Source organism: Protopterus annectens, chromosome 9.part0, assembly GCF_019279795.1.
Source record: "Protopterus annectens isolate FY-2018-M chromosome 9.part0, PAN1.0, whole genome shotgun sequence".
Classification (NCBI taxonomy): domain Eukaryota; kingdom Metazoa; phylum Chordata; order Ceratodontiformes; family Protopteridae; genus Protopterus; species Protopterus annectens.
The window spans coordinates 609,640,972-609,667,565 of NC_056743.1; the positions used below are offsets into that span (position 1 = coordinate 609,640,972).

Sequence of the window (26,594 nt, forward strand, 5' to 3'; positions counted from 1 at the left end):
GTATTTTCTAACAGTGCTCTTAAGTTCCTTCTTGGCTTGCCTCACTGTTGTTTCGGGATAGAGGAATGTCAGTTTATGCAGTATTTAATATTTTCCTCCTTTTGTTATGCAACTTATTAATATGCAAGTTTCACTACAGTGGTTTACTCCCAAATTTATCAATATATGCATAGCACACAGATGCTGAATTTGCAATGTTACAGTTTGGAGGAGAATGTGACAGCCCTCTCAACTGTTTTTTTCTGGGGGGATTGTTAAAAACTTTGAGTAGGTTTTCCACAAGCTGAAGTCGCTTCAGAACTTACCCTTAAATACAATTTCATTTGGTGGCTCTTTTTTTCATATAGACATAATTGATTCTTATATAATTGAAGTCCCTTAATTAGAAGACACTGTGATATTCAACAGCTCAGTGTTGCTAAGGTAAGGTCCATGATCTTTAGAGGATATTGATGAAGACTTTAGCATTTAATGAAATATCGGTTGAAGTTGTTAGGATGCTGTTTGTATCTCCAGGATCAACAAGTTAGGTTTGTGGGTAATTTGATATTAGTTGATGGTGTTTCTGACCAATATAGATTCTCCTCCTGAGTTATCCAATGGCCAGAAGGCATGGTAGCGGCTTATCCCTGGTACAGAGGGAGCACAATAACTGCAGTTAACCACATCAATACACAATTATGAAAATATTTAAGATGCAGGATTGCCTTAGGTTATAATATCTTTCTGTCTATACTCCTAGCATTGAATAGTGTCACCATGTTGATCAAATCTGAATTTCAGTTTGAATTTAAAGGAAAACACACTGCAGTAAAATAAGAACAAAAGACAATAAACAATGCAAGTGTGCAAGCCTTAACTAAAGAATTCCAAAATAGTTAAATAGCAGCAGCAATCTGAGAGCAAGATTATTTTGAAGGATTTTTTTCCAATAAGAACTGATTCTTTATGGAACCAGCAGCCTGTAATTTGAGAGAAATTAATACCCTTGAAAAGTTTAAAAGAGAGTTAGACTGATGGTTTAGACCAATTGTTTGGATATATAGTTTACAACCATACAATGTGGGATAGAGTCTTCATGATGACCTCAGCTGAGGTGTGGCCTGTTTTAAACTTACCATTGTATCATTGTGAATACTGAGCTCATTTTTTTAAAACTAGATAGACAAGAATTACCTAGAAAATCATGCTTATATTCATTCACCCTTTTACATCACTGGTTCATAGATTACAACAGTTTGGATAAAGTGGTTCCCCTTCACAAGATCGAATTCCTATAAACTCGAAATTCATAACACCAAAGCCAGAATCTCGAGTTTACAGAAACTCGAAAATGTGAAGGGGAAATAAAAAAAAATACACCTTTCTAATGTTTTTGCAGGGGGGCTTTGCCCCCCTGCCCCCCCCCCACATTTAAATATTCCTACTCTGAGATCGCACTACAGTGAGGGAAAAGGAAATCTCACATTCCGCGCTATATGCATAAGCGCAAAGCAGAAGATTTCCCAGTCCTCCGCTATAGTGTGATCATGCAGCTCTTAGATGACAGCTGCAAGGGTGCAGGGGGACCTAGCCCCCTGCAAAAAGGTAATTAACCTCTTTTTTTTCTAACCCTAAACTTCCCATTCACAATTTCGAGTGAATGGAAGTTCGAGATTCTGGTCTCCAGCTTATGCATTTCGAGCTTCCATTCATTCGATCTTGTGACGGGGAACCGATAAAGTTTACTACAGTCTGTAATTAGTTTGCATTATGTTGCTGTAAATGAATCCTACTATAACTGAACTTTTTGTGGGGAACTGATAACAGAATATGCCTGATAGTGTTAAGTTCTGCAGTCTGATTACATAGTATTTATTATTTCTTGTTAGTATCATTATCCACATGTCAGCAAACTCAGATAATTATTTCAGACCCATTCTGTTTTACAATTGTTTCTTTTTTCTGATATTCATTATTAATGTATTTGTCTTAGTACAGATGTGTTATATTAGTTGGACCGGAGGGAAGTTGACAAATACCTGCATCTTATGAACTCAGAATAAATAGAGGGATTTGTGTCAGTTTAATGACAGCAATCTGTGTAAGTGCCACTGATGAATATCAAAGTCTCTGAAAACCACTTTCAATAATAAAGAAACAAGAGTTTTTTTTTTCTTGTAGGAAAGCAAGGACCAAGTGATGTAGGGGAGACTCCAAACCCAATTTTAATATATATATATATATATATATATATATATATATATATATATATATATATATATATATATATATATATATAGAGAGAGAGAGAGAGAGGAGTGCTACAGAATCCTGAAAGACCAAAATCGTAAAAGTTCATAATACTGAAAACTCAAAATCCTGAAAAATACACAGGATATCAACACTCATTATATTCCAAATATATCAGTGTATATGAAGCATATGATATTTAACATCTAGCATAGTTATTGATGTTTTAAGTCACTAATTACAAGTTTTAGGAACTACATAGAGTATATATAGGAACAAGCACATTTATTTATTTATATATATACATGTATACATGCTGTTGTTGGATTATAAAGGTGTTTTTTATATGTCTTTTCATATGTTTTTTCATATACTGTTCTATATATAAATATACTTTTTATATATGTTTATATATACTTTTTAGGTTGGTTATGCCCAGCATTAGTTTTGTAGGAAATTTTACAAGAGTGCTTATCATGTGATTTTTATTAGCCTCCTCATTGCCTTATGCTAAAAAGAAAATGGTATTTAAAGGGATTTTGAATTCTTTGTAACTGTTTTAAAGTCTGATGAAGTGTCCTTGGAGACGTGAAAGCGCTTACTTTTTTGTTGGAATAAAGAAGTACATTTTTTAACTGACTTTAAGAGGTTTGCTTCGATTGTCTTGGGGTACCTACCATTTCTTTATAAGTTTCTTCACTCATTATATTCCAGCACAAGTACATACAGAGACATATTACCCTTCAATTATACACAGGGGGACAAGCCTCTGCCCCCCACAACCCCTGCTACTTAAATATATCAACTCCGAGATTGCACTTCGCTACACTAATTGCATTCTTGGAGTAGATATATTTAAGTAGTAGGGGGTGTGGGGTGCAGGGGGGCTTGCCCCCTCCTTATACTTGGAGAACAGGATTTGTTTCTGTATGTACTTGTGCTGGAATATAGTGAATGTTGGTATCCTGTGTGTTTTCAGGATTTGAACTTTTAGGATTTTAGGCTTTCAGGTTTCTGTAGTGCTCCTACATATATATATATATATATATATATATATATATATATATATATATATAGTTCCCCTTCATATGATCAAATTTCTCTAAACTCGAAAGTCATAAACTCGAAACCAGAATCCCGAATTTAGAGAAACTCGAACATATGAAAGGGACAAAAAAATAACACCTTTCAAATGTTTTCGCAAGGGGGGCTTTGCCCCTCTGCACCCCCCACACCCCCTACTTAAATATACCTACTCCGAGATCACACTATAGTGAAGTAAAGGGAAATCTCCCATTCCGCGCTATATGCATAAGCGCAAAACGGAAGATTTTCCATTCCTCCACTATAGTGCGGTCACAGAACATTCACATTTAAACTGCTAGGGTACAGGGGACCTGGCCCCCTGCAATAACATAAGTTAACTTTTTATTTTTTTAAACCTAAGGCTCCCATTCACAATTTTGAGTGAATGGAAGTTCGAGATTCTGGTCTCCAAATTTTGAATTTTGAGCTTCCATCCATTCGATCTTGGGAAGGGGAACTATATATATATATATATATATATATATATATATATATATATATATATAGGAAAAAGAGGAGGATATGCCAGAAATGAAGCTTCAGCTGCAAAGCTGAGCATCCAAGTGCTCCGGATTATGTGGTATGCTCTACATTTAATGACGAGCGAAGCCACTGTTCCGCTGTTCTGCATTTAACAGCTGTGGCTCCGGTATACAAATTCTGATTGGTTTGTATACCACAATTACTGCCAATCGGCATTGCAGTATACAAACCAATACATAACTGTGCTTCCCTTCCACATTATACAGCGTTGCTGTGCTCTGCAATTTTTGATTGGCTCATAGACCGCATTTACAGCCACTCATGAATGCGGTTCTACGAGCCAATCAAGTAAGCTTCTCAGGGAGATGGGAGCCAATGAGAGCTCCTCAATACAGGCCAATCACTTCCCGGGATGCCTTTTCACTCCAAAATAATGGCTTGAAAAGGCTTCCAGGAATCAGCGACTGGGAACTTCGGCATCTGGGAAAAGGAAGGAGCGGCTGTGGTGAAGACTTCAGGACTTGGAAGCCAGCCTGCTAGGAGAGGAGTTAGTGAGCTGAACGGACTTGAGGTTCAGGGACCATGCTTGTTGCTGCTTTGGTGAAGTGAGACTGGTCAGAAGGCTGATGTTTATTTTGCTGCCTGCTGGATCATCATTTGTGCCATGGATTGTATTAAGCTGCTGGTGCTGTTTACATAGGCAGTGCTAAGTGACTGTTTTAGCTGCAATGGTTAAGGGTAATGTTAATGGTTAAGGTTAATGGTTAAGCAAGTATTTCCCTATCCTTAAAACTAGTATGCTAGCACAGATCCTTTTGTTATAGCAACTTTTTAAGTTTATAAGAGCAATATTCAGTATCTCTGGGCTGCTTGTCCCCCTAGTACAACTGATACTGTTAATTAAGCAGCTTTCTGAGTTTTATAAGAAGAATATTTAAAGTGTCTCTGTGTTTGTGCTGCCTGTCCCACTAGTGCATCTCTAAATGTAATTGCCATTTTTTAGAGAAACTATATGCCAAGTTAGGTCCTGTTCTAGCAACTTTGTAAGTTTATAACAGCAATATTTAAAGTGTCTGTGTGCCATTTTAGAGAAACTGTATGCCAAGTCAGGTCCTTGTTATTCTAGCAACTTTCTACACTTATAAGAGCAATATTTAAAATGTCTCTATTTGTGATGCTTGTCCCCCTCGGACATCTTTGAAAGTAATTGCTATTTATTTTTTGCATTAACTGTATGCCAGGTCAGGTCCTGTTATTCTAGCAACTTTCTAAGTTTATAAAAACAATATTTAGTGTCTGTTTGTGCTTGTCCCCTAGTACATTTCTGAAAGTAAAAGCCAATTTTTTGCAGAAACTGTATGCCAAGAGTTTATGAGAGCATCATTTCTAAGTTTATCAGAGCAATATTTAAAGAGTCTCTGTTTTTGTGCTGCTTGTCCCCCTAGTACGTTGGGCAGGGCTTTGTCCAGATTTCTTGCACTAAGAGGTTGAGAGGTATGTCAGAATGGATGTCAGACGTGAGTTATTTACAGTAATGAGATGAGTTAAAGTATTCAGTTTTGTTTTCTGGTAGAACTTTAGAGTGTAACTTGATTGTGCATTCTTTGGTAATAACTGTTCTAAGGCATGATGTCTTAAATGGCACATTCTTGTAAAAGTAGAGAGGGCCCTGGTTTTAAGTTTCCTTTTTAGGCACCTTTGCCAGGCCCAGAACTGGTAGTAGGACAGGGGTAGAACACATCTAAAGTGGTATATATAAAATGCAGGTAGTATTGGTGTGTGTGTGTGCTGCAAGTGCATTTGTTAAGTACCATGCTCCATGGCAATAAGTCTACATCTGACATATGACAGGATGCTATTTAACTTGGTCTAACTAAAATCATTTGTGTGACTTGTAATATCGGTGTAGGAAATGTAGTAAATTTGATTTTTATTTTTGTAAAATGCTTTTTCATTTACTTATGGTGTGGTTATGGTATTGCAGATAAATAAAGGTTTTGGATCTGAGAAGTGTCTTATTGAATTTTAAAGATGTTCTATCGTGCTCCATGGCGAAAGCACATTTCGCACAGTGCAAAAATAGGGTGTTCTGCATTTTGACCATTTGTCACACATTGTTAGGGTTTGTGTTCCACATTGGCCTCTTAAGAGATTTAGACCTATGCTGCAAAGTGATGAACAATATATGGGTATGTATGACTGAACCACCCAAATGCTGAATGCATAACTGACAAAATAAGTTTGATCATCCGCAATACAGAAACCAAAAAAAAGAACACAATAATATCAAGAGGGGAAAACTATTTCCTCTCCCAACAGTAAAACTAAACCCCCCACCCCATAACACTAATCTCAAATTTCATAATAACTTGAATGTTTGCATCCATGGATGCTTTTGTTATGTTTACTCAGTACTCTTTCCAATTTAGTCGTGCTAGTTTTCTTATAATGTTTCCATGTTGTTATTCCATACTCTAGTTTGGGTATAATGTAACTAACAAAAATAGTGATTTTTTTCATTTATGATTTCCTAGACTTTATAAATGTTTTATACAGCTTATAGTTTTATAGATATCATTAACCATTTGGTTGATATGGTCATAAAAAACTCAAAGCTTGATTTACCTATATATCCAGGACCTTAAATGAGTCTACAGTTTCAACTGCTGTGTGCAGTATTCAATATTCAACCATCAGTCTGTCTTTTGAACCACATATGCTTAGTTTTGATGTGTTTCTCAGCATATTACTCTGCTGTGTCTAGTCAGTCACTGTTTGAGTTCTTTTACAGACATGCCATGATGGTAACAAATGTAATCAGTTCACCCATTTTCAAGTCATATGCATACAGAGCATAGAACACCTCAGATGAAAAAAATATGGGCTTAGGAAAGAGCCGAGAGGGACTCCTTGATTATAGCCTAGAATTTCACCTCTTCTGCCCTGTAATGGTAATATTTAAAAGTAAAGTCTGCAAGGAGAAACTCTGAAATAAAAATCTATAAGGTGAGTGAGATGAAATTATATTGTATAATGTGCCCAAAAGCAAGATGCAAAAATTAATAGGATAACAATAATGTTGGGAACAAAGCTACTTTTGTTGATGATGATGATGATGATGAGGGAGAGGGGGAGAAAGAGATGAGGAAAATTCTGCACCAGATGGGATGGGAAGTGCCCTGATGAAATAACTGCACAAAAGAAGAAGTTATAGACAATGGAATAAAATGGTCAGTGGTGTTCAGTAGAGGGCAGACATTAAGGCCAAACTGGAAAAGAAGAGTGTCTTGATGGGAGAGTTGCTATTTTTTTTTTTACTTAACATTCTATAACATGTGAGGATAGCTTTGGTAGAGAGGAGAAAACTAAACTAGACTCAATGAAAACTGTATCAGGAATCATATCAGTTAAGTACCAGACTTCATCAGATAATATAAATACCATATATCCCCCTTCATTTATAATGCACTAAATTTAAAATCTGAATTGATCAACCAATAAACATACTGTTAAATAACTAAGACAAATAAAATTCACATCAGTTAAAGCATACGAAGCATTAGGTCAGTAAAATAAATAATCCACTGTATTTTTAATAAAATTATATAATTGGTTCAACCTATCAACTGGACCTTTCCAAATAATTATTAAATCATCCACATATCTTGAGTAAGAACTAATATTGCCAAAATATTCACTATTAAATACATAATTAACCTACAAGAACCATAATATTATGTTTGCAAAAATTGCTAGTGCTGCTGCACCAATCGCAATAACTCTAGTTTGTTATAATAATCTCCCTCAAAGTACATACAATTTTTAGATAATACTATTTTCATTAAATTTAGCAACAAGTATATTTTTATGTTGTCCATTTTTGTTACACTGTATAATGCCTCCCTGAACTAATCAAGTCCCATTTCATGAGGTATAAACAAAAACAGATCCTTAATATGAATAGTCACCAAAATCAAATATTTTTTATATTTAACTTTACTAATAATATGGCTATGGTATTGTCCTATGATAGTAGTAACAAACAAGTTCAAAATATTATTAATAAGAATTTGACTAGTATTTTTAGTAGTTTTGATTTAATTGAGAGGTTTGGAGCAGAACCTAGATTTGTGTACAAAAGAGGGTGGAATTTGAAAAGAATTGTTGAGAGTAATAAAAAACAGGATTATAGAGAAGCCATGATGTTAAAATGCGTTGCCTGTCCACAATGTTGATTTACCTATGAAGGTTCTAATATTACCTTAGCATCTTATTCTAGGGTCTTGAGCGGAAATGGGCAATTCAGTTGTAGTACAATTAGTGTGGTTTATCTTGAACAATGTATGGCCTGTACTGTATTCTATGTTGGTAAAACAGAAAGGGTTTTAAGACAGCAGATATATGAGCACATGTATGTAGTGAAAAAGAAGGATATTAAGAATGCCCTGTATAAGCACAGCACTGAATGTAGGGATTTTGTTTTAAAAAATTGTTTATTTTTTGTGGTAGAAAAGGTCCCTTATAATGTTAAGAGGAGTTGAATGGGAATCACATTTAGAACAGAAGGAATTACTGTGGCAAATTAATATTAAAAGTCACTCAATCCTCTGGAATTAATGTTAAAATATCCATCAACAGTGTTTTGATGTTAAAGTCAGGGAAATTATGAAATACATAAATATATACAAGCATATACAAATGTTTTAAAAACGGAAATGTTTTTAATATATATTTTCATTTTTTTTATTTTACTGACATGGTTCTTTGTATGCATTAATTGATGTGAATTTTATTTGTTTTGATTCTTTAAGAGTATGTTTATTGGTTGATCGATTAAGATTTTAAATTAAGTGTATTATAAATAAAGGGGTTGTGTATGGTGTTTGCTTTACCTGATGAAGTCTGGTACTCAGCTGATGAAAGCACTTATTTTTTTTTAAATTTAATAAACCAGAAGTCTTTTTATGGAGGCTTGACATCATTTTTCATTTTATTTTGGGGTTCATTTATGCTGAGGATAATTTGTGGATATCAGGAATCATGCTAAATGGAGCAATTCAAGTTTTTTTTTTTTTTTTTTGAAAGCAGTCATAAACTAGTTGGAATGTAATACACCCATGTGTTTGTGTTTGTGGGAATAAACTATGGATGCAAGTGAATGGACAGAAAAGAGACTAGCAGAACTGGAGAGCTTGCAGGGAGATAATCAGCACAGTAGTTTTCTATGAGTTGCTTCCAATACTGTGTGAAGGTAAGGAATAAGAGCTACAGAAGTAGTATTAGAAGGGATGATCTTAAAGCTGAGCCAGAGATATATTTTAAAACAAGCGTTCCTTCAGAACATGGTAATATCATTGTTTGTATAGGACACTGTTGAGAATACAACTATAGTATTTTGTATATTTCTATAAGCCATATAGACAAGAAAAAGGTAGAATGCATACAATGTCAAATCAAGATTTACCAAAAAGGTGAAGGTATGAAGGACTGAGTATAAGCTCAGGTGTAGGGAAATAGGTATATATTATTCAGGAGAAAACAAGGTTGTATAATGTGTGAACCTACACTTTATTTAGGAGTATGCGATGATTTGGAGTTGAAGAGACAGGATAGAAGCAGACAGTGGTACATAGATCTGAGCTAGATGGGTAACATAGATTTCAAAATAACATTTTTAAAAATATTTCTGCACAAAGGGAGTTATAGGAATTTGAAATACATTTTCTGAGACAGTGAATCTACACCACGTGATGCTGGAGGGATTATCCAAGTCTGAATCAGACTCGCAGCTTAACTTATTAGCACCTGTGTAATATAGAAAGTCACACCTCTAGCAAGCATATACACATCTTGCATTCCAGAGCACTTTATGAAAAATAAACTTAAAAAAAGGATAATATAACCATATATAAATATTTTGTGAGCAATAAAATATATTAAAACAGTACAAATAGCAATGTTCTCAAAGTATTTTTTACTGTGATGATAGTCCATGGAGTCATAGTCTTTCCATAAATGCTTTAACATATTATAATGCACACACACACAAAATTATATTCTTTGCTATACGTTCACAAACTGTTTTAACATGGAAACTATACAACATAGACAGATATTGTTAAAACATGTTTGTTAACCAGACATAAGCTTTCATGCTAGAAAAAAATTCCGCTGTGAGTGCATACTTATTGAGATATTTACAGAAATATGAAACACATGCTTAACTATACAATCATCAACAGAAATAACACCAAGTATTGTTCAAGATGTGCAAATTACAGTGCCCATTTCAGAGTTTTCTTCAGCAGCATGTGAGGTTTCACCTGGTGTTAGAGACATTTTGTAAGTCACTTGGTTTTTGAGGTGTTAAGTACAAGTGGAAATATTTATTTTCACAATTATTAACAAACTAGCGATATCGCAGGTATAGTGCAATACAAAAGAGCATGGGCAATGACTTTTCTTTCTCCCACCATGGCATATCACATCATACTCCTCAATATCATATAGGGCTCTCATGTATGAAAATATGATTCATCTCTGCTGTAGTTCATCCTAGTTTAACAGTCTTGGTGTCATTTTGTTAATAACTTCAAACGCAATTAATAATGCTTATTATTATCTGATAAGTAACTTAAAGAAGACAGACCTAAAAGAAAGGTTTTGACACCATAAGTTGTTATAAGTGTGAAGTTAAGGTATTCAGAAAAGGAACTATAGGCTTTAATGAGTTAGAAAGTATGTTTTGACTGAAATAAACTGACATTCTAATATGAGCTTTTGTCTTTAAAATTCGGGAACTCATTAAAAGTGAATCTAAACTTATTGGTAGGGGAACGGCATGCTACTGCTTTTACTAAAAGCAAGAAATATTCTGCTATCTGAAGTTCAACTGAAATGCATATTTACTTTTTATTGTCCATGAAGACACAATTCTGTGGTACATCACTACTCAGCAGACTCTATAAATGACTGTATCTCACCTTATTCCTCGAAATGGCTGAGAAGTGGATTGGTTCTCACTTCTCACACTAAGAAATATATGACACTAAGGAGAAAGGGGCATCTACTTCCAGCTACAGGTGTCTTTACTAGTGTTATAATCTATGTTTCAACTGCAGCCTACTTCTCTTCTTAAGCACCCAGTTTTTGGCTCCAGACACAGCTGCTGACAGGAAACTTGTCATTCTGTGGTTATTGTCTCAGACATCACTGATAAAAGTAAAAGGTCTGGAGTTTCAGAGCCAGTTTTGTCAATGCAAATGCTGTTGGAACTTTAATAAGTCTATAAGGTGCATAATTATAGTGTGTGAGATCAGGAAATGTGTGGGCTTCTCATTTTTGATAACAGAATTCTGTGTAAAGGAAAGGAAGTTTGTAGGTTTACTGGATGTAGCCGCAGTGTAATATCGAAATCAAGCACTGTTCTCTCTTAACTTTCATGTGAAGCACATAAAGTGGGTGCATACTTAACAAAAAAACATGGGCTTTGTAGCAAGCAGAATTGTGCATGCTCGATCGCACATGCGCATACACACACACACACACACACACACACACACACACACAAAATCATGTGTGTGCAGACTGCATAGATATGTGCACACACACAAAAAAATAGGACTTCAAAAATGTATTTGGAGTTAAACCTTGTACCATAGACATTTAAATCCCGATATTATGCCTTTTTAGTAGACTGGTCATGGTAGAACACTTGCTGCTTACATTGTAAATATAAGAGTTTGTCTATTTACAGTTGTAGAATAGGTATATCTGATGCTATGAAAAACATTATGCTGTATGCCGGACAGTCTTCGTTTTACAGTTGCACTGTGGCTGTTGTAGAATAGAGTAAGAGAAAGGGAAAGAGGAAACAAATGGAAGTAGTTTTAGAATAGACTTTCTTTCCCTTTTGTTTGCTGGAATATGTTATATATCTCCTTTTCAGTTAAAATGATCATGTCCTAAGCATGTGGTTTCAGTTTTTCTATTTCCTGCTTAGTCAAGCAATGCACCAGGCTTCAGTTTTTTTTCCCAGTACACACAATCCAACCAGTGAACTAATTTGTTCTTCCAAGAGTGTGAATGTGAGCTTCGTGGTTTCCAAACTCAGGGTTAGAGCCCTATGTCACGTGCATTCCCTGATCAAGGGAAAAGCTAAATGAGCATTTTAATGTCCTCAACGGCAAGAGTCTGAGTTAGTGAGCAGGCTGTCCAGCCATTTATAAGGACCACTCTCTGTGAAGTGCATCTTTATTACTGCCTGGGAGAATGTACTCATGCAAGCGCACATGACCAAAACTCTTAGTTTACTTATAACATGGTGTCACCCCAACCTGTAATGCTACTTGATATGCCCCAACATTACTAGTTGGGTTCAGCATAGCAGTTGGATGAACCACTTCCGTCCCCTCTCCCCCGCAGGATGATAACCCAGTAACAACAGTTAACTCCCACCCCCCTGCCAGGCTCTTTTAACTTCCCATGCTGCTAATGGAACACAGGTTGTTGGGGGATAGTCAAGATTTTATCACACTGTGCCAAACATCTAGACCCAGGCTTCAGTTTTAAACTATTTTGTTCTGTAAGAGATGTGCATCAATGACAACAGTGAAAGTGAGAAAGCACATCTAATAATAAGAAATTATTATCAGAAGTTGCCATGTAATGCCCTGTATGAGGTGTGATACTGTTTTCTTACTTCCTTAAAAAGTAGCACCCAGACATGACATTCATGGGACTATCCCCTTGTAAGCTAAATATGAAACCATCAATTATGACAAATAATGACTAAGGGAACATACTATCCCTTGTTTACATCCTATGCAGTACTTAAGGAATAGTTAGCAATGGTGTATTTAGGCTATTTAATTTGTAGTTGATAAAATCAGGTCTACTGTGTATGTGTCCATGCGTAAGTGTGATTTATATTTTATTCCCATATAATTAGTACAGCTGTTCTTGTAGTAAGCAACATACGAGCCTGGCTAATTCTACTGCAGAAATGGGGACCCGCTGAGTCAGGATGTTGTATATCCATGTCAGCACACATACACTTCCAGAGAGTGCTGCCAAGGCTGCTCAAGGAGGTAGGAGTTATGGCGCACACTTCCGCAACAGTATGATGCTGCGTCAGCATCCTCAAGCTCCTAACTAGCCTATTGTCTGTTAGGTTGAACTCAATGAAGACTAAGACTGGTCCAGTAAACCTGGTGAACAAGGACAGTAGCTGGTGGCAGCTGATAGTTAACTGCTGGGGGAGTGGACAATACAACAGTGTGGTGTAGAAAGTGGTTAAGAAGAGCATACTGTGGGGGTATCTAAATAGAGTGGCAACCAAAAAAATAGTATATTTTTGCCATGTTTGCTGTAGTACTTTCTAAGAATGACCCTTGAACATCATATGGTGTCAGTCTTTTTAATTCCACTTTATTTTATTTCCAAAAGAACTTGATGTAAATATGCAGAACGACAGGTGCAGCCTGCAGTTAGGTGAAGAACAGAAAGTTCAGACTGTCAGCATTATAAGCAGCTGCACATATAACCTTGATCAAATTGTAGAATCTTTTGCCGCAGTTTAGCATCTGGAAACAACAACCACATTAGATTTTTCAGAACAAGCAAAGTAGTTCAGGAACTACAGAATTATTTGAGTAGGGTGTTATTAAACAGTGCATTAAGCACAAAAGAAAGGCTAGTCCTGGCTTTAAGTGTAACCCACATGAAAATGGAAGCATGTATGCTGTGTATAACAGTAAGCCAAGATACGGCTTAAGGATCTGCATACAGCAAGAGTTGTCATGAGGCAATATTATTATCAGAAACAACTTTGTACAAGTATCTCAACAAATCAGAGGCATGCACCTGAAGACAGTAGCCATGGGAGTGAAGATAGTCACTCTAGATTCTGTGGTTTACCATGCCATATGCTGTTAACAGGTCAAGTAAGATCATGACTAGAATCAGATAATTGTATTTTACATTTTTTATCAGGGTAAAATATTGATTAACCCCACCTGTAGGACAATAAAAATCATAAAAGGAAAAAAGCAATTTCATTTGGTTGACAGCTTCTGCAGCTAGGATCACTAGGACAGATAAGGTATGAGTAGTTAGAAAAGGCTTAAGCTCTCCATAACTTTATCAATAAATGAAAAACTAGATTTATGATGCAATTAGCTGTATCATGCAGAGCCAAATATGTATTTTTTAAGAACAGGCATGGGAATGGTCTCAAAAGTTTAAAAGGAAATACACTCATCTTTATGGGGGTGCACACAATCTGGAAATTTGCTGCCTTAGGATATTCACCCAAAATATGCATAGTCTACTTGGCCCGTGATCTAGTTTGGAGTAGAGAAGAGGCAAGGATGCACTCCTACTCACGGCTATTATAGAATCAAAACAACCATACTTTATGCATTTTTAATTCATGCCATAGTCTTGGAAGCACTGGAATGTCTGTTATTTATTATTTATTAAGATTAATTTTCTGTGATAGTGCATTGATCAATAATGACCAATTTCAGGCTCAGCCTGGGTGAAATAGAAAACATTTCACAGACACAAATATACAGAAATATAAGCTAGTTCATACTAGTTACACAGAAAAACTGTACATATACATTCTAGTGAACAAGCATAGTGTAATGTAAAGTATATACAGTAGTTTTTAAGGTGAATCATCCTTCAGTAAATCCAAGAAAGGAGAAGATACTTGTAAAGGAGATATAGGGACAGCGTGTTAGGTGACATGTCTTGTGTTGAAGCAAGAGCATATGATGTGGATGAAGAAATACTTTTAGAGTTGGATTTTGGAGTTGGAGTCATTGTTGATTTCCTTTAGGTTGATGGGGAGAGCTTGAAAAAGAATAGGTGCTTTAAATAGTAATGCATTCGCAGTGCTGTGGAGTTCTAGGGCTAAAGAAAGTTGGTGTAGTTTGTGAGTAGTGTCTCAAGTTGTATGATGAGGAGTGTTTTTTTTTTTGGTTCATGAGGTTTAGCTGCAAGCGGAGTACATGTGTGGAGATGGAGTCATTTGTAGGGTTGGGATCCTAAAAGTAGATTATATCTTTTAACCAAAAAACACATCGGAAACAATCTGGCCACTGTTCAATAAACATGAAGAGAAGGTTTTCTTAGCACTTTCGTTCCTTTATTCACATCGAACTTCTTCAGAATTAAAAAACTCTCCTTAATTGCTTAATTTATATGAATAAGCCAGTGATCCTTGATATTGTCTGGAGTGTGGCAGTGTTTTTCTTGGAAGCAGAAGAGAAAATAGGAAGTCCATATCCTATTTGGGAAAAGAGAATTCCTTTACTGATGGCTGGTCTGGCTAGTCTGAATAAAAAAGGGACAATCTTTTTGGTCCAGAGGAGGAGGGAGTTTATTTTAGGTCTCCCTATGCCTATGTGGAAATGGAAGTTTTTTGACTGATCAAGTCAGAATCCTAGGTATTTTGAAGATGGAGGTTGTTCTATGAAATGATTGTGTAAGTCAAAGATAGAGTGTATCAGGTGCTTGGTGAATTTTCTGTGGATTTCTAAAAAGATTACTTTTGGTCTTGGTTCTGATTGGGAGGATCATATTTTAATTTTGAAGTGTCTCTCAGTCAGGAAGTTTTTAAATCAGGGAGTGGCATATGGACTGATACCAATTTCATTTTGTTTATTTTGTAAAAGACAATGGTCAATGAGGTCAAATTATTTTGTCAGGTCTAAAATTAGGGTCCCTGTAAGGAGGCCTCAATCAGAATTTTACAGGATGTCATAACTTAAGGATCAAAGTGTTGTCATAGTACATTGTCCAGGCCAGAATCCACGCTGAATGGAGAACAGCAGATGGCTTTGCTGGATATGGACAGAGACTTGGGTGTAGACTTTCTTAAAAGTTTGCCCAGAATTGGCAAAATGGATATTGGGCAGAAGTGGGAAGTATCTTTTATGATGGTTTGCTTTGGGAAGGGTTTAACCAGGGAGTTCTGCAAATCTGTGGCATGACATTTTGGGTGAGAGACAGATTATATAAGTGGGTGAGAGGAAGGTGTCTATGTCAGATTAGTGAGTTTTCAGAAATTCAAAATTCATATGGTCGAGACCATATGATCAAGTTTCTGAAAACTCAAACATCAAAAAAAAAATCTACCTTTTTTGTGGTTTTGCAGGGGGGCAAGCCACCCTGCACCCCCACACCCTCTGCAAATTAAATATACCAACTCCGAGATTGCATAGTGCGGAAAAGGGTAAACTTCCCAATCAGCACTGTACTGCAATCTCCATTCAAAAACTTTGAGTTTTCAAAAACTCAATCATATCGTCTCAACCATATGAATTTCGAGATTCTGAAAAGTCGATCAACTGATAGGGACCTGAGAGGATGACCAAGAAGATCTTTGCTTTGATATATGAGCCAGGGGTTTATGTTGTCAGATCCTGGAGGACTGTCAGTGGAAATAATTTTGAGTAGAATATAGACTTCTTTGGGAAGTTATGTGTTTGAAGTAGAAGCGGGAGGTAAATGCTGGTGGGGTGGGAAATGCATGATCTGTGGTAGATGTGTAGTTTATTGATGGGAGATTGCTAAATTCATTAAGGAAGTATTTTGGAGAAAGGTTTGTTGTGCTACTTTGAATGGTGATTGTACAGAGGGTGTCATGAGGAAGTGTTCTTCCTGTAAGAAGGTTACATTCTTACAAGAAGAGTTGGGAGGAGGTAAGAGAGTAATTTATTTCTTTGCTTTGAGTTTTCTTTTTTGCCTTCTGATGGAGTTCTTGGATATGTTACATAAGGCTATAAAGGAGGTGCAGTTATCAGTTGTGGGGGTTCATTTCCATTTTTTTTCCAGACGTCTTCCCTTAGGGTAAGAAGATGTTTGAGTTCAGTGAATAGCCATTCAATTTTGGTTGGTTTATAAAGTCTTCGGATACATGGGAAGAATTTTTCTTGTAGCTGGAGTAAGAAGTTGGTTAGGCTTATGGCTACTGATGTACTAGGCAAATATAAGGAGAGTTTATGGTTGCAGTTGTGGGTTGTGAGAAAGATTTTAGGTTTGTCAATAGTAGTGCTACACTGGTTTCTGAAGGCTTTCAATATTGGTGACAGTTTTATAGAATGCTTGATAATTGTAAAGATGACTGGGCAGTGAAGGTGTTAGAATGTTTATGTTGGAGATGCAGTTTGGCATGTTTGTAATAATCAGGTCAAGTGTGGTGTGAAACTGAACACAGCTGTTACTGTTCCTGTTACCATTCCTTTTATATCGTATTTATTCATTTGAACAAATTAAGAGGTTATAGTTAGAAGAAGAAATGGTTATGAGATGGGCAGCTTTCACTTCTTTCACCTACTACTTATGTATATCTGTTTGAATCTGTATCTTTTATATTTTTAGCCACGTCTATGTCAGCACCAGTAAGCTTCATATATATGCTTCAATATGTATATAGCTGTGTCTATGATAACAACTCATTACTTCCTTATTTGTTACCAAACTGAAGACTTCTCAAACAATATTATAAGGTTATGCCTTCTAAAACATTCTTGTACCTAGGAGTTTTTGTTTGTCTTACAAATGCAAAATATTATGTGTCATGAACCACAATGGTCATAACAATTGTGTTTACAGTATCATATTTTTCATTTTTTTCCATTTTTTTATATATGTGCTTTCTCATCTCCTTCCAGTATGTCTTAAGCATGACATGAATTTTGTTGTCTGTTACTGTTGAAGGACCCATACAGTTTGCTTTAAAAAAGTGTACTCGATTGTGATGTACAACAGCATTATTCAGAGAAAATTTATAATTAATTTTGTATTTTGGTGTCTCCAGCCCCACATTACCATCAAGCATCTCTCTCTTGACTGCCCTGAGAAGCTATTTCTCATAAAGTCACAACCCACATCACATTCATTACTTCAGGAGTCAGACCTTATCTCAGAGAATGCATCCAACATGCATTGTGAAGGGTTAGTCTTTTTGATTATGATGACATGTACCTATGCCACTGCTATGACATCCACACTTAAGGTACTTGCATTATTCCACACATGCAGCCTCTGATTCAGGATACTGCAAGCTGCATAGGTAAACATGCAAGACAAATCTTCCCAGGGGACCAAACTCTCCCACAAAGTGGGTGAGCAGATACTTCCTGCTTAGTTCCTGTTTCCCCCATGCAAGTTTTTCCAGCACCCAGTCCAATAATCAGATCTGAATCATCCATGGCAAAACTTAATTATTTTCCCTCTAATTCTGTGGATCTGACTTAATTCTATTTATGGCACTATTTGAAACTAATGAGAATAATGATTTTTCTCATGTTTAGTAGTAACATTTTTAAAAGAGTGAATATTTAGTATAGATACATGGCTGTGGTGAATACATATTTTAACAAGAGGGAGGTGCATAGGGTGACATACAAGAGTGGAGGAAGATGCACACAGGTGGATTATATCTTATGTAGGAGGGCCAGTGTGAAGGAGATTGGAGACTGTAAAGTGGTGACCGGAGAAAGTGTCGTTAGGCAGCATAGGATAGTGGTTTGTAGGATGACGTTGGTTATCAAGAAGAGGAGGAGGAGTGTGAGGGTAGCACCAAGGATCAAGTGGTGGAAACTGAAAAAGGGTAATTGTGAGGTGGAGTTCAGGAATGAGTTAAGGCAGGCATTGGTTGGCAGTGAAGAGTTACCAAATAGCTGGGTAACTACAGAAGAGCTAGTAAGGGAGACGGCTGGAAAGGTGCTTGGTATCACATCTGGACAGAGGAAGGACAACAAGGAGACATGGTGGTGGAATGAGTAAGTACAGGAGAGTATACAAAGAGGTTGGCAAAGAAAAAGTGGGATTGTCAGAGAGCTGAAGAAAGTAGACAGGAGTATAAGGAGATGAGGTGCATGGCAAAGAGAGAGGTGGCGAAGGCTAAGGATAAGGCATATGAAGAGTCGTATGAAAGGTTGGAGACTAAGGAGGGAGAAAAGGACCTGTACCAATTGACTAGACAGAGGGACCGAACTAGGAAAGATGTGCAGCAGGTAAAGGTGATAAAGGATAATGAGGGAAACATACTCACAAGCGAGGAGAGTGTGTTGAGGAGATGGAAAGAGTACTTTGAGGGGTTGATGAATGAAGAGAATGAGAGGGAGAGAAGGTTGGATGATGTAGGGATAGTAAATCATGAAGTACAATGGATGAGCAAGGAGGAAGTAAGGATAGCTATGAAGTGAATGAAGAATGGAAAGGCTGTTGGCCCAGATGACATACCTGCGGAAGCATGGAGGTGTTTAGGTGAAATGGCAGTGGAGTTTTTAACCAGATTGTTTAACAAAATCTTGGAAAGTGAGAGGATGCCTGAGGAATGGAGAAAAAGTGTTTTGTTACCGATTTTTAAGAATAAGGGTGATGTGCAGAGCTGTAGTAACTACAGAGGGATAAAATTGATCAGTCACAGCATGAAGTTATGGGAAAGAGTAGTGTAAGTAAGGTTAAGAAGGGACGTGATGATTAGTGATCAGCAGTATGGTTTCATGCAAGGAAAGAGCACTACAGATGCAATCTTTGCTCTGAGAGTGTTGATGGAGAAGTACAGAGAATGTTGGAAGAGTTGCATTGTGTTTTTGTAGACTTAGAGAAAGTATATGACAGGGTGCCTAGAGAGGAGTTGTGGTATTGTATGAGGAAGTCAGGAGTGTCAGAAAACTATGTAAGAGTGGTACAGGATATGTACGAGGGTATTGTGACAGCGGTGAGGTCTGCGGTGGGAGTGACAGATGCGTTTAAGGTGGAGGTGGGGTTACATCAAGGATCAGCTCTGAGCCCTTTCTTATTTGCAATGGTGATGGACAGGTTGACAGACGAGATCAGACAGGAGTCCCCGTGGACTGTGATGTTTGCAGATGACATTGTGATCTGTAGTGAGACTAGGGAACAGGTGGAGGAGACCCTGGAGAGATGGAGATATGCTCTAGAGAGAAGAGGAATGAAGGTCAGCAGGACTAAGACAGAATATATGTGTGTGTGAATGAGAGAGAGGATAGAGGAATGGTGAGGATGCAAGGAGTAGAGGTGGCAAAGGTGGATGAGTTTAAATACTTGGGGTCAATAGTTCAGAGTAACGGTGAGTGTGGAAGAGAGTTGAAGAAGAGAGTACAGGCAGGATGGAGTGGGTGGAGAAGAGTGTCAGGAGTGATTTGTGACAGACGAGTACCTGTAAGAGTGAAAGGGAAGGTCTACAAGAGGGTAGTGAGACCAGCTATGTTATATGGGTTGGAGACAGTGGCATTGACAAAAAGGCAGGAGTTTGAGCTGGATGTGGCAGAATTAAAGATGCTAAGATTTGCACTGCGTGTGACGAGGGTGAACAGGATTAGGAATAAGTATATTAGAGGGTCAGCCCAGGTTGGAAGGTTTGGAGACAAAGCCAGAGAGGCACGATTACGTTGGTTTGGATATGTGCTGAGGAGGGATGCTGAGTATATTGGGAAAAAGATGCTAAGGATGAAGCTACCCGTTAACAGGAAAAGAGGAAGGCCTAAGATAAGGTTTATGGATGTGGTGAGAGAGGACATGCAGGTGGTTGGTGTGACAGAGCAAGATGCAGAGGACAGGAAGAAATGAAAACAGGTGATCTGCTGTGGCGACCCCTAAGGGGAACAGCCGAAAGAAGATGATGATGATGATGATGATGTAAGAGAAATATCATGCCGTATTGACAAAATTAGTAATGAACGTCTATGGATGTGCCATTATACAAAATACACAAGCAAACATTCCTTCACATTACCTATTATCAATCCATTATTTAAAACAATTCCTCATTTAAAACTGCATTTCAGCTGTGCCAGTAAAAGTCCTAATCATCTGTGACTTTGTCATTTATTAATTGTGGGGGAAGGGTGCAGGTAATGCAATACACAATTTAAATTGACAGTATATCTGGAACACCTCAATATCCTTTAAAAATGTTTGGTTTGTTCACAGGTAAGCAGCTACCTAATGCCTTTTATTTTATATATATCAGAATAAAACAAATGTAAAAAAAGTAACAGATAAGCACTTTCACTGTACACAAACCACTTCATCAGACCTAATCAAAGCAATCTGAGTCCATTTAAACTTCTAAAGTTCAATGAAAGATAGTGTAAGAGTGAAGTAAGTAGCTGCCTAATAATATCTCATTCGTTAAACAGGGAAGATCCAGGAGTCGGGTGAGAAGGGGATGGACTTGGCATCAACAGCGGTCAACGAAGAGACAAATGAGACTAACCACTTGCAGCAAGACTTGAACGATCTAGTGTGTAATATTTCTTCGATTTACTACCAGAAATGAGATCCCTTTTGAGTAAGGGACTATCTTTTATTCATGCTAAAAGGTCTAAATCAGTAGATGTATTGACAGATCGTAAAAGGTTTTCTAGGAATGTTTCATTGTCTCTTATGTTTCCTGAGCAAGCAACTGATCTTAATATGTTGAAGAAGCTGAGTCTTTTTATTCCTAATATCCATTTTTAGGAACTTTTATGGCTATTTGTGAAGAAGAGTTACAGCAAGCTGTTACTGAGGGACATAAAGCATCATTTCACAAGTTAACTTCAGGTGAACGGGCTGCTTTGCAAGAGTTGAAAGACATGTCTTCTTTAGGGATGCACCCTGCTGATAAGGTTGGAGGTATTGTTGTTATGGACAGGCATTTTTATATTCACTATATGTGAGAGTTTTAAGAAGATGATGCTCCATATCTTTTGATTTTTAAATGCCAGGTGACTGGTTTTGTTGAGAAAATAGTTTTCTTTTTATTTGATCGCCTCACAGTTAGATGTTGCCCGTTCGATCCTCAGAGCGTCTTCTGTGTGGCAACACACGTGAATGGGCATTCCTTCATTGAAGGTTGTGCGTTAGGCCCGGCAAGCCAGCAAGTAAAACTCTACTGCCAATCATTAGTGGACCGGAGTTCCGCTGTGGCGACCCCTAACTGGGAAAAAGCCGAAAGACACAAACAATGACAGGAATGATAACAGATGACCTGTATTAATTACTTTATGGCTGAGCATCCAGTGACATCTGTCCTTTATGGACGTCCAAGGTGCATAAAGATTCTATCAATCCACCTATGTGCCCTATATTATCCAGTAGAAGTTGGGCCACAGAACCACTCTCCATTTATTTGGGGAAAACATTACGTCCCATACTTGATGGAGTAGTGACTGTGTTAAAAGACACTAAGGATTTTCTCAATGATCTTTACAACAAGACTTGTATATTTGATAGGAATAAGAGTTTGTGTTTTGTAACTTTAGATGTAGCATCACTTTTTACAGTTATCCCGAATACAGTGGGAATAGAAAATATTAGGCTGTTTTTGAATTATCATAACATTCTTACAAGTGTTAAGATATAGATTATTTGTGCCCTCCTTGAATTGATATTAGAGAACAATGTTTTTGTATTTGGCAATGATTTTTATTTGCAGAGGATTGGCATGGCTCTGCGCACAGCTTGTGCCAACAGCTATGCCAGCCTTGTGCTAGCACAATGGGAGTTGAATCACATTTTGAAGGACAATGTATTTTGTACACACTGGTTATTGTAAGTATTTTGTTGATGATATTTTTGTTGTCGGATGGTACCCAAGAATTGCTTTTTGAGTTTGTTGATTTTTTTACATACAACAACCTCATTTTTGAAATTTAGTTTTAAAAGTTCTCCTGTTTCAATAGATTTCCTTGATATTAGAATTAATAGAGACATGGTGGGCTGTTTTAAACTGAATTGTATAAGAATGATTCACTTTTATATAAAATGAGTATGCACCCCAGACATGTTTCCAAAAATGTACTTAGGGGTCAGTTTCTTACGGTCATGAGGCTATATAATGATTTGAAGGTTGACTGTCTGAATAGGGGATATAAAGCATATGAAACTGATATGTGTATAGCCGGAGTTTGGTTAGGGAGAACTAGTAAATCCAGAACCTATTTTTCTGAAGCCTCCTCAATAGAGCAGGATAGAGTTTGTTTACTGTCAGCTAGGAGGGAAGTTAAGTTTTCACTTACTTATTCAAGTGAAGTCATACTTATATGTGACATCATTAAGAAAAATTGGGGTATTTTACTTGCTAGTGGTGAGTTGAAAGAAATTTTAAGTGGTGTATCAAAATTTTCCTTCAGAAATAACTGTTTATCGAAGAGACAGTTATGTTTTAGGAAACAGAATAATAAAAATGTATTATCTTTACAATGTAGGATTACATTTCCATGTGGGAGGTGGAAAGCATATATATATATATAGATAGATATATGTTGTTGTATCTTTCGGCTTTTCCCGGTTAGGGGTCACCACTCCAGTCCGCTAATGATTGGCAGTAGATTTTTACGTACCGAGTTGCCAGCCCTGACGCACAACCTTCAATGAAGGTATGCCCATTCACGCATGTCTCCACACAGAAGACGCTTTAACTGAGAATCGAGCAGGACAACGTCTTACTGTGAGGTGACAACGTTACCGCAACACCACCACCGCAGATAGATTTATATATATATATATATATATATATATATATATATATATATATATATATATATAAAACAAATCAATAGGAAACATATATATATATATATATATATATATATATATATATATATATAAATTCCTTATTGATTTGTTGACAGCTTAGGTTGTCGAATATGTATTCATTGACACCTAAGCTTCGAACGCTTAAAATAGCGAATGGCCACATCATCGAATTCTTTCCTCGGGAAAGAATTCGACTGGCCGTTCTCGGGAATTTGCCCTTTCCCCAATGTAAAGCAGTCTCAGAGTTGGTATATTTAGTTAGGGGGGGTGAAGCCCACCACTATGTTTGGATGTGTGTGTTTGTTTTTTTTGCTGATGGCCAAGTGAATTCTTTCCCTAGGAAAGAATTTGATGATTTGGCTGTTCGCTGTTTTTAGCTTAGGTGTCGATGATTTTGGATTTGACAACCTAAGATGTTCATGTTATGATATACACACACGCACACACACACACACACACACACACACACACACACATATATATACATATGCGCACATACACACACACACACATATATATATATGTGTATGTGTATATATATATATATATATATATATATATATATATATATATATATATATATATATATATATATATATATATATATATATATATATTCTGGTATTGTTTTATTTATCCTACTTTAAATTATTTGGTAGAATTTGCATTTTTTGCAGACTGTACTAGTAAGAATTTGATTTGTTATGCATATTGCATCTGTTGTAGTGCCTTTTATATAGGCAAAACTAATAGGAGTTTAAAAAAGAGAATTCTTGAACACAAGAATGATATTAAGAATAATAAGCTTAACAATGCATTGGCTCAACACATTTATGATTTTGGTGATAATCATAGGTTTAGGTTTTTTGTTTTAGAGGTTATGTATACAGATATTAGAGGGGTTGACCTCAGGAATTAGACAGAAGTTATGGAACAAGGATGGATTTTAGAATTATGAGCAGATAAATTCCGTAGTATTAATGGATATGTATCTTTAAAACCGGCCTTAAATGCATGACTACTCCCCCATTGACATAAGCATGACATAAGTATTCATACGGAAATGTATTTGAAGTTCACTTCATATACTATATATATTTTGATAATTACTTTCTATTTAAATAGTATAGATTTTTATACATATTGTTTTTATACATATTGTATTATTTCATTGTTATTTGGTAAGTGTGTTTGAACAACTCACTTTGTTTTTTGCTTGAATTTATATTAACATTATCATCATATGCGGCCAAGGTTTGTTGAACATGATTGTGAGTGTATTTTTGTGTAATGATGATTTTAGGCTTAATATTTGAAGTACTTTTATGTGCATTATATAACTGTTTAATGAATGAGCTATTATTAGGCAGCTAGTTACATCATTGTTAGAGTAGCTTTCATTGGACTTTAGAAGTTTAAATGGACTCAGATTGCTATGATTAGGTCTGATGAAGCAGTTTGTGAACCTATTACTTTCTTCGTATTTTTTTTATTCTGATATCTTTGATGAAAGTGTTATTATACAGCCATGGTGGCTGCATGTTCTGTTTTTGATATATATATTTTTTGTGGTTGCTGCAATTTTTATTTAACAGTTTGACTGTTTTGCCCATTTGATATTATGCTCCACCCGTATCTCTCAGCAACCAAAGTGATGTTCGATCGAGTTAAGGGAAGCCATATATATATATATATAAAACTAGAGTCTCTGTCTTTATAAAAGGCTCCTATTAAATGATCAAAGACGCATTCTTTTGAATGCATCTTGATCGAACTTGAAAGCACGAAAAGGCAAAAATACCGAAACGGCATACAAGCAAATTCTTTCCCTGGGAAAGAAATCACTTGGCTGCTTCCATTACTTTGCTGTTTTCATGACTAGTGCGATCTTGGAGTTGGTATATTTAAGTAGGTGGGGTGTGGGGGGCACAGCCCCTCACTTTATGTAATGCTTTACATTTTTTTTTTTTTTTTTTTTTGTGGAACAGCAATTGTTTCCCTTGGAAAAAAAAAATTGCTGTTCTAAGGGTTCAAGATTGTAAGCTTTCACTTACATGGGTTTGATAAATCATCGTTCGCTTTTTTAAGCGATGATTTAACATAGACCCTTTATAAGCAGATACCATGAATGCTTCTCTTTCTTTACTTAGCAAAGATGAATAGTAGTTCATGGAACTTTTATAGAGATTAAATCTTATTGAAACCTGATCAGTCTTTCATTCTCAGAAAGATCTGTCTCTCATTACCGTTTGTTTATAACTCACATCATCTATACAATGTCCAAAGCAAACTCGATAAATCATTCTTATCACACGTGCACAGTGCTTTTGGGATTTGTAAGTTTAGATAGGAGCCAAGGTTTTAAGTGTAGCTTTTAAATCGTGTTGCATAGGATCATAGGAGGTTACTAGGCTTTTGTCCCAGAGGCCCTTATAAGCCTAGCCAAGAGTTTAGCCCATGTTTAGACAAATCAGCACCCAATGCCCCTGTCCAGTAAGGACATGGGTGGAATCCCAGGGATATATTTTCTGTTTCCCATCCAGTTATCCAGGTTGCACTTAAAAAGGGGTAATGAGGTACTCTGCTTGATGAGTTGAGGTAGTCTATTCCATAGATGACACAAATCTGTCCCCCCAACAAGTCTTGTTGATGTCACAGACCAGGTTGAGGCCGCGCGTGCGGGTTACTCGAGTGGAACTTGACACAACTCATGTGATTGCAGACTGCAAACCTTCCTTCACCACTAAGTCTGCAGATCCACAAGAAATTTCTTAGTAATTAGTGACTTCATCATTAGGCCCACTGACTCTGTACTCACTAGACTGTGAAAAGTCAGGATAACAAACACTAAAAACAAACCGTCCTGGTAGAATCCCAGTGTCAGTAGGTTCTAAAACAAAAGCAAGAAAGTCATGGCAAAAATTAGGAAGACCAACTTCCAGCAGGGTAAAAATCTCTCATTAATCTAAACAAGAAAACCAGAGGACAAATCAGTGAAAATAGTCTCCCAAGTCACAGACAACCATAAGCAACCTCATAGGCAGTACACAACAATGTGAAGAAATAATTGTAAATGGAGCCACCTACACTGAGCCAAAAAATGTAGTAAATCTGCTAGTTGACAAATTCAACACCAGTTTTACCTCTCTCTCCCTCCCAGCTACCCCTCAGGAAATGCCATAGAATATAACCTCAAAGGTATCACTAGGGATGCACTGTCCAAT

The 26,594-nt window shown here is 36.6% G+C and overlaps 1 long non-coding RNA gene across 2 annotated transcripts in view; it reads left to right on the plus strand.

Moving 5' to 3' along the window:
- LOC122811367 overlaps positions 1 to 26,594 on the plus strand; it is a 344,127-nt gene that overhangs the window by 62,954 nt on the left and 254,579 nt on the right. The window contains exon 1 of one of the 2 annotated variants that reach the window (XR_006366245.1): positions 20,989 to 21,139. The exons of the other annotated variant lie outside the window; for it this stretch is intronic. This is a non-coding gene — a long non-coding RNA (uncharacterized LOC122811367). Of the gene's footprint in view, positions 1 to 20,988; positions 21,140 to 26,594 lie in introns of those variants that run through there. 2 annotated transcript variants of the gene reach the window in all.